This window comes from Stegodyphus dumicola, chromosome 11 (assembly GCF_044657685.1).
Source record: "Stegodyphus dumicola isolate Sdum_Otavi_A_Nest chromosome 11, ASM4465768v1".
In the NCBI taxonomy this organism is placed as follows: Eukaryota; Metazoa; Arthropoda; class Arachnida; order Araneae; family Eresidae; genus Stegodyphus; species Stegodyphus dumicola.
In genome coordinates, this window is record NC_140778.1 from 87,012,051 (window position 1) to 87,022,408 (window position 10,358).

Here is a 10,358-nt window from a genome sequence, read left to right on the forward strand (position 1 = left end):
TAAAAAAAAAAAAATGAAAATGGACAAAAGAGGGGAACTTCTTTCCACTTCTACGTGAAAAATCGTTTGAATATCCGCTCAGTTTCCTTATTAGGTAAACGTCCACAGGAAAAGTGGGTCAAAATGCCGCTAGAGGAGAAACTTCTGTGAAGTTCTTAGTTCAGTAAACAGAGATGTATGATGAAAGAGTTAAGATGCTTGCTGATAGAGTTGATAATGTTGCACAGACATCTTTTGCGAAAATACCGGTTTCCTGTGAAAACTTTGCTAATCGAAATGGTGAAAGACGAAAATGCAGTTTTCATTAGTTTATATGTAGAGTATTCACATTTCCAGATTGAGTTAATAAACTATAACGAGTTGTAATGTCATTAATAGTCAAATTAGAATAAAAATCTTACACACAGATTAAAAATTTCTTTTTAAATTATATATATTAAAAAATGGACTGGAAACTTCCAAAACTGGAACTTTTCAACTGAACTGGAAACTTTCAAAACTGGAACTTTTCAACTGAAATGGAAACTTTGCTAATCGAAATGGTGAAAGACGAAAATGCAGTTTTCATTAGTTTATATGTAGAGTATTCACATTTCCAGATTGAGTTAATAAACTATAACGAGTTGTAATGTCATTAATAGTCAAATTAGAATAAAAATCTTACACACAGATTAAAAATTTCTTTTTAAATTATATATATTAAAAAATGGACTGGAAACTTCCAAAACTGGAACTTTTCAACTGAACTGGAAACTTTCAAAACTGGAACTTTTCAACTGAACTGGAAACTTTCAGATTTTATATTAGTCCCCCAAAGGGTTTTTTTTAACGTTTTGTAAGTTACCTTTATTTATTAAATGTCATTTTCTTCGCACTTAAACCATAAAATTCAATTCAACTGCAATATCGCAGAATAAATTAAAAACACCATATCTTTAGAATTCCCGATACGCAGCCCCTGGAGATAATTTTTCTTTCCGTACAGTGTTGCCATTGCTCGTTTTTGAAATCACTGAGATTGTTAATCAAAAATTCGTTAAAATTTTACAAAATAAGAAATGGATAATAAAATATATTCCAAATTCTATGTCTGGGCTTCTACATCGAGTGGAAGACTACGTTATTCAAAATTTGATGTCTCTAGGTGCTGTTGTTTTTTATAGGGCTAGAAACATGCATACATTCATGCAGAGTCTTTATAATTTGATTTCTTTAAATATAATGCAGGGCTCTAATATTTGATGGCAGCAATTTGAAAAGCGAAAAACCATTTTATAGTGGACGACGCAAAATGCCAAAACGAAATTAATAGCCTTTCTGGGCAAATTGCCCTTTTGAGCTAAAAAATTATTTTTAAAAAATAAAATCTGAAAGCCTTTTGATTTTATGTAAAGCCCAAATAAGCATTTTTTTTTTTTTTTCCCGCATTTACAGACACATACACATTTCGAGAGTATTTAGGCTAACACCACTTTGGGCTGAAAATATTTAAAAACCTCAATGATTTTGAAACCTATCTTTAGAATTTCCGATACACAATCTCGCGTACTGGAGATAAAAATGTTTTATTTCGTACAGTGTTGCCACTGCTCGCATTGAAATTGTTCAGTTTTTTAGTAAAAATCTAGTTTTACAAAATATGACATAGACAGTAAAACAAATTCCAAATTTAAATTGGGGCTTCCACGTGCCCTGTTCCGGTGGAGAACTATGTTATTCAAAATTTGATACTTCCAGGTACTTTTTTTTTTTTTCCACAATGCGAGAAACATACTGTTACGAAATGTGCAGGTGCGGTGAGATCCCGCACAGCAGTTTTAGGGTTGCCATAAAATGGCCAGAAAGGCAGGGTTGTCACATTTGGCGAGAAATTGCCCATTTGTTGACATTTGGCGACAAAATTGGGGAGATGCCATGGACGGATGGAGAACCTTCTGGAACGAATTCTTACCGGTTTAGCCCAGAATGTTCTCGAACACAAGCCGAAAGCTATATAAACCCAGCTGGTCCGCAGTTAGTCAGAGTGCCTCGTCGAGAGGGCGAGTTAGTGTGTTTCATCTAGTTAGTCCGTGCGGATATGATCGAGTTGACAGCCGGCCAGCGAGTGCCGAGTGGGTCGTCGAGTGCATCGAAGAGTCTCTTAGTGTATCGCGGTTAGTGCATCGTCGAGAGAGTGTGTTAAGCTCCGGGAACGACTGAACCGAAGAGTCGGGAGCTGTGCTCTGTGTGTCGTCGAGTGCATCGCGAGTTGTAGCGTAGGGAGTCTCAAGAGTACGTGGAGTTCCGATCGGGAGCTGTACTCTGGTGCTTTGCAGTGAAGCTGTCTTCACCGTTATTGCCTGACAATGTGAAGGCTGCGTCGCTGATTGTTCCAGCGTGTTTATTGTAGATCTTCGACGACTGTAAAACGTGACTTTGGAGCTGTCCTGATTAATATTGGTTAAATAACGTGTGTTTCGATACTTCATCAAGTGCTGTCGTGGTTATTCACTCCAAATCTGCACGAACCCGAGAAGAAAATAACGTAACACGAACCCGAGAAGAAAATAACGTTTTTCTGGTGTCAGAAAAAAACGCAACAATACATACATTCAATCAGATTCTTCATTATTTAGTTTCTCTAAATATAATACAGGGCGATAATATTTGGTCGGAACAAATGGAAAACTGATGCAGTCATTTATAGTGATTCGACATAAAATGTCGTTTCTAGACTAATAGCCCTTCTAGGCTAATGCCGCTTTGGCTAATAATGAAGAATGTGCATGTGTGTATGTATGAATGTCCCTGGCATTGTGGGAAAAAGGTGGCGTTTAAAGCCACCGAATTTTGAAAGCGCATAGTTCTTTACATGAATATGCGTACCTCTAAGCCCGAATCTTGAATTGTGAATTTTGTTTTTATTTATTTTACGCTTTATACGAACTTAATGAAATTTTTCTTAACAAAATCCGCGATTTAAAAGCAATGCATTTGCCACTTCTCAAAGATATTTAAGTTACAAATTTAATAAAGAATCTCAGCTATTTAAAAAAAACGCGCTGCCATTGTCCGAAATAAAATATTTTTATCCTTTGAATATCTTTGGATTAAAATATTTTTATCTTTTCAGTGTGTTGCCATTCGGAAAATAGTAAGGTACAGTAGAACTCCAATTATCCGAATCAATTTGGACCGGACGCCATTCGGATAATCAAAAATTCGGATAACTGGATTTTTTCGGAAGAAAGCGTCTACGTACTCTTTTGTTAATTACTGTATGCACTGTATGTTGAAGATCGGTAGAAAAACTATTTTTAAAGAAAATGAGGTTTCTAATTAATTGAAATGAAAAGGCAAGTACTGTACAGTACTTACAAATGCTGAAAGTCATTGCTTGCTTAATATCTCGGTCAAAGTAAGAGAGTAAGGTGCAGTAGAACTACAATTTTCCGAGTCAATTGGGATCGGACCCCATTCGGATAATCAAAAACTCGAATAACCGGATCTCTTCCGAAGAAAGCGTCTACGTACATTTTTGTTTATTACTGTGTGTACTGTATGTTGAAAATCGAAGAAAAAAACTGTTTTAAAAGAAAAAGACGTTTTTAATTAATTAAAATAAAAAGACAACACATTCCCGTACATGTTATATAGCGTACTGTACAGTTTCAGCATTTGTAAGTACTGTAGAGTACTTACAAATGCTGAAAGTCATTGCTTGCTGAACATCTCTGTCAAAGTAAGCCTGTTACTTGCTTTAAAGGGTAATCAGCCAAGCTTCTGAGCCAAGATCTTAGCTTTTTCACAAGGAATCTGACCCGAAATTGGATTTCCATAGAACATTGCTGCAAAAAACGACATCTTGTAAATTTTTGTTTGTTGCTGCCTTCAGTAATTTTCTTGAAGAACTACCATCTTCTTTTTTAAGCAGTAACACGAAGTTTAAAAGTGTAGGTTTGCTCCTTTTTGATGTCTGAAATCGTTGATTGTCCAACACTATGTTTCTGTCTTAATATTTTTCTTGAATTCTGAAAACAATTCGGATAATGAGCAATTCGGATATTCCGAGTTCGGATAACTGAAGTTGTTCTGTACTTCATTTTAATTTCGAATTTAATCTGCCTGCTACTCATTAACAAACTAAGCGATTTGAAAGCAATAAACGCAGTTCTTCATCTCTTTTATTATTAATTACTAACTACTGGATCATGAACTTACACTAGCTGAACTCGTTAAATTCAGTATATATGTGTATTTTTTCTTTTTTGAAACTATTTTAGGGGGATAGCCACGCAAGCGGCATAAAAACGATGCACTTGTAGTATGGTTATCACTCGTTAATACGAATCCCAAAAGACAGAAAAATAAAGAGTTCGTGTTCATTAACTTCGTGTTAACTGGAAACTGAAATTTTGTTTGGGGAATAGTTAGTCTTCACTTTAATTATTTACAGTATATACTTGTAGTTATTTAACGGGAATATACTGTACACTGCTAGGACAACTACTCTCAATTAGCCAGTGAGAATCAAATTAAGCATCACCGTTAACTCAGCCTACAATGAAGATGGCTTGAAGTTTGTTTACATTCTGCTATTGCCTGAGTTGTGCAAAAATAGCCAGGTGATCACGGCGGATATTATTAGACGGATGAGGCGTATTTCTCCTTAACTGGAAACATAAACTCCAAGAACTCATACAATTAGCTGACGAAAATCTTCATGATGTCCCATCAGCGCCTTTACGCAAAACTAAAGAGACTGTGTGAGGGGCAACGTAAGCATATTCGTTCTCTGTTCATAACTCTTCGAAGCGATCACTTCCGTAGGTACGCAAACGTTCGCCATCACAAGTCGTCGGTATACAACAACGTTGCAGAATTACGTAATTCCAGAATTATAGCAGTGAAACGTAGTTAATGACATTGCGTGGGTACAAACTGGTGCTTACCCATCCGGCCACATGTGTCCGACTTGTGCTGCGAGAGCAGTTTGGAGATAAAATCATCTCCTATAACTTTGCAGTTGCGTTGCCAACGCGATCTCCCGACCTCACTTTGTTCTATTTCTGGTTCTGGGGTTATCTGAAATCTAAAAAATACACATCTGTCGGAACGGAAAGATGCCATAGAAAGTGAAGATACACAGATTTCCTCCTGCGATATTACATTCCTCGTTGTTGTCAAGAGTCTCCGTCATGCAATGCATTAGCATCTGCTAAGATGGGCATGTTGAAAACTTGTAGTTCCAATAAAAGTTTCTTTTCCTCCTCTCCTTTCTTGTGTTGTCACTGGTCTTTTACAATACTCTTCTTTGCAGATGTTGGTCTTTTACAATACTTTTCTTTGCACTGGTCTTTCACAATACTGTTCTTTCCAACGCCGGCAATTTACTTCATATGTGTATCTGCACAGGAAAAAGTGAGTGTTGCCATTCGAAAATTTTGAAATTTTCTTCACTGTAGCCGTAACCGAGAGGGCTATATTGTTTTTAATCTTCAAATGCTTGAGTGCATACCTTCAAATACCAAAATCTGAAATTTTATTTCAATAGGTTGAACGGATATATAGACCACTAGGAGTGTCAAATATATCGAGGAATTTTTTTGTGTGGGCCAGTCTTGGTGGAAACAGGAACCCTATTGCATTGTAAGCTACATATCACACGTGGCCAGCCAGCATCTCTCAGGCTTCATACAGCCTTTTAATTATTTTTCAAGGAAAGTTGATCAAAAGTGTTATTATTAGTATTATTATTAACGATATTAATGACCATGAGCTGGTGTTAATGAGTACTTGTAACCTAGAAAATGTAAAGTCAAACACAATATCTAAAATCAGGAAAAGAAAAGCAAGGACTTTTGGCAACGGATATTATTAAAATCTTCACAGGTGCTTTGGAATTCAATGTAATTTTTATATTATATATGATTAATTCTTACTCTCCTATTTCTGATGCTAATATTATCTTCGGTAAAATCCTAGTATACGGTGCAGTCTTGGCGCGACTTTGAAAATTATCGCCAACACCAAAAATGATCCAAAAAACGTATATACACTATATACTATGTATATACACATAGTATATACACTATATACTATGTGTCTATATACATAGTATATACTATGTTTAACTATATATTTGCTTTGAATGACTCGTTAACTACTCATCGCAATGTCCGGTTTTAACTGCTTAACTTAAAGTCGCAAAAAGTAGCCAAATCCCGTGTGCACCGGATACTAGGATTAAACCTTATCTTCTTTATTAACTGCTAAAATATTATCAAAATATTTTGAAGAATCTATGACGAATCTTCTTAAGTACATCTAGCAAATTATTACAAAAAAGGATTTATATCTTTTTTATCCTTATTGCTAATGGCGAAAGATTTGCGTAGTGTCTCTTATCTTGTTCAGCTTAAAACTCTATTTACAATAAAATGTATGGTGGAATGTTTGGTAAGGGTATAACGATACGGGACTTTCTACACTCTTTTTCTTTCTACGACACAAGAATACGACAGTTTTCTCTCTACGACCAATATCGAGAAATATACATATCAAACAGAAGTGTGTGGTTTATTTAAAAACGTTGTTGACGCCACTTGATGAGAATTCATTATCATTTTAAATAATATTATTATTTCTTTTTTATTTGTCAATTTTTGGATGATGCTTGTGCATATTGGGATGAATTTTGTATAATATAGCATGAAAAGTCTGAAGAAGCGAAATTTTGCTGGAAAAATAAGACTAAGTCTATTTAACACTGGGTAATGGCTATCTCGCTAAATTGGCGAGATATCGCCAAGCTGGTAGTGGTTTTGGCGACTAATGTTTGTCTTCAAATATGAAGAAAAATCGCCAAAAGTTGCCATACATGGTAACCATTTGCCGACATTTTGGTCCAGTCCCTGTATATCTATAATTGGTACTGTAACTGAATACCTGTAATTGACCCCTATGTGTAACTGTACATATTATGCAGTATATATATATATATATATGTACATATATGTATATATGTGTAACTGTACATATATCCACATATAACTGTACATACATTATATTATGTAACTTTAATTATATATGCTTTCTAGTAATTTCTAAGAATGGAAGGTACCAGAGATTTCTCGGCGTCCGAGGTGAAACTATTAAACCCTGAGAGAGTATCAGTACTCATGTTTTCAATTCGGAGTCGACTTCGGAGTACTGAGAAGATGAAACGGTCCCGCTGTTTCAGGAACAGGAACCAATGTGTCGGACATTTATGTGAAGCTCTGTCCCTCCTTTTTCCCCAAATAAATGTTTTCGAGTTAAGTCAATCAATGAGATATTACGAAAGCCACCATCCGGCAGTCGTTTACTGTAATGATGAAACAGTGAAAGAAAAACAGTTGAACATTAAAATCAAAATAAATAGTATTTAATTACAATTACACCTATTATTAGCCAATCAGCGGCAGAGCGGTAAAATCGCTAAACACTGGTAGTTGAATCGGAGGTTCGAGTCCTGCGAATGGCTGATTGCATGAGCATTTTCATGGTTTTCCCCATTTGTGACGTGTACAGAGCCATTTTCCCTTAGAAAACTCTCCATGGACGCAACCCACCCTTTGGGCAGATAGCTCTCGAATGCTTTCTCATAATCAAATAAACCAAAATCATCTGTTATTAAATTAAGAATACTTTAAGAAAGCAATTATTTGATAAATTTTAATTCTTATACGAAAACTGAACTAAATTAGGAATAAGTGACCAAGTTTGCAAAGCTTTTTTTATTTTATATATATATATTTAATTTTCATACGTCGAAAATAAATTTACGGGAATTGTAATTAAAATGAAACAACTGGAAATTATATAGTTCTATTTGATTACATGATGTATAAAATAATATGGTCAAAACGATTCATTAATAGCTAGCATCTTCAAAATGCCTAAAACGTAAATGACATATTTATTTGACTTCAAAGAAAACATCAGGTAATGCATGGTTTTTTTCCTAGTATCCAATGTTTACAGTTTTTTTATACTGGCGAGACATGACAGATTTGGCGACAGGGTAAAAGCCTCAAAAAATAGCATGCAATTTTAAATCATGAATCCCGTACTAAAATTTAATTATAAAACGCACGTTATAGTTCAAACTACGCACAGAGTTAAACTCAAATGTAAGATATAATTCTGTAAACAATATTCATGCACGATAATAATAATAATTTAAAAAAAAACATTAAAACACATCACAAAAAAAAAAAAAAAAAAAAAAAAAAAAAAAAAAAAAAATCTGAAAGGTTTCAGATTTTAAGTGCAAAGTGGCTTTTTTTTTAACGTTTTGTGTGTTGCTTTTATTTATTAAATATCAGAATTCTTTGCACTTAAACCATAAAATTCAGTTCAATAGCAATGTCGTAAAATAATTTTAAAATGAGCATACCTTTACAATTTCCGATACACAGTTCCGCGCGCTGGAAATAAAAAGGTTTTTTTTCCTGTAGACTGTTGCCATTGCTCGCTTTTAAATCGTTGAGTTTGTTACTCAAAAATTCGCTAAAGTTTTACAAAATATGAAATAGATAGTAAAACAAATTCCAAACGTCAAATTTGGTCTTCTACCTGACCATATTTGTAGGAGGATTACGTCATTGAAAATTCGGTGATTCTATGAATACCGTTGTTTTATCACAATGCGAGAAATAAACATACATTTATGCAGATTTTTCATTATTTAATTTCTTCAAATATAATGCAGGACTCTAGCATTAGGTGGCAACAGTTTGAAAAGTGAAACGGACATTTATAATGATTCAACACAAAATCGCAAAACGAAAACAATAGTCCTTCAGGGACAAAGTCCCTTTGGACTGAAAATCATTGGCGGTGTTATTAATCAACGATAGTTAAATAAAAATACACATGTTGTTGAAACAGGAAACACTAATGTTTTTAAAAGTATGTGGAAAAACATGAAGCTGAACTGATAAGGTATTTCTCCCACTTCCCTAGCGTGCCTTCGTGGTGTAGTGGTTCTGCACGCTGGGCCAGTATTCCAGAGGTCCGTGGTTCGATTCCCGGCGAAGGCGGTTGCTAATTTTTCATCTCTCTGGCTTCTAAAAAATTCTAATGACTCTACAGTGGCGCCCGAAATAAAAGGGTTGTGGATGATGATTCTCCACACCCAGGATTTGGCGACTAGGTCCCCTAAAACCCTAGTCGCCCTTTAAAAAGGGGAGTATATAGGGTATTTCTCCCACTTCCCTAGCGTGCCTTCGTGGTGTAACGGTAGCATGCTGGGCCGATATTCCGGAGGTCCGTGGTTCGATTCACGGCGAAGGCGGTTGCTAATTTTTCATCTCTCTGGCTTCCAAAATCCTAATGTCTCAAAACGCATCTTTCCTATGCTCGGATTCCATTGGAACTGACGAGAATTAATCACCCATTTTCTTCATTTCACGAGAAACGTAACATACCAAAGTTGTTTTTGGAATGGTTTAAGCAATCTGATGCAACGCATCCATGCATATTCCTCAAAATTAGATCGCAAACGATCGACACAAATGTAAACAACGCAACACTAAATCAGTAGCGACTAGCAACAAGTAAGCTTCGTTTGGATATAACATGATTGACGAGTCAGCTGACGAGTGTAGAAGGAAGCTACACAGGTTGAGCTTCGGCACATCTTAAGCTTGTCGAAGCTCAACATCTTAGCTTCGGCAAGCTTAATATGTTGAGGCTAAAGATGATGAATCGTACGTAATAGTTGGAGTGGCATGGATGCTTCAAAGACGGAAAAATGCCCTTGAAGACTTGGGAGACCTTCCACGACCATCCATGATCACCCGCGAAATATAGAATGAATTTGAGAACTTGTGCATGCGATGTGAACTTGAACTTGCTGGTGTGTCGAATGGGTCCTAGCAAAAAATTTTATCGTCTGAAATAAGCGTGAGGCGTGGCAGTTGCGAAGTTTATCCTTCGTCCGCTGCTGATCTCTGAGAAGATGGAACATCGCAGCTCAGTGGCTAAGTTCTGCATAAATGTCCCAGGGATAATCCGGCTTCACGTCCAGAATCATATCCGGTGGCTGGATCCAGCATGTATCTTAGAAGATTATGGATTTAAAATTACCTCGAGGCCGCATAGCAGCAGGGGCACGAACAGTGGCACTAGTGACTTACTGCACAAGGTAATTATTTCGAAGGCAAAGATGTACTTAGGTAAGAACTTAGGTAAGTAACGTACTTTAGTGCCAACAGAGTTAGTGCAGGAACTTCTTGATACATCGTTTACATAGATAAAATTCCCTGTCTTGCATCGCAAGAAATACTTACTTTCTATGCAGAAAAAAGATAACCTAATTATTCTATAGGAAT

The 10,358-nt window shown here is 35.8% G+C and overlaps 1 non-coding gene across 1 annotated transcript; it reads left to right on the forward strand.

Annotated features, from left to right (window-relative positions):
- Nucleotides 1–8,991: 8,991 nt before the first annotated feature.
- On the forward strand, nt 8,992–9,065 carry TRNAT-AGU (transfer RNA threonine (anticodon AGU)). Its single transcript has one exon. It is a non-coding gene; the product is annotated as a tRNA-Thr (tRNA).
- The last annotated feature ends 1,293 nt before the right edge of the window (nt 9,066–10,358 follow it).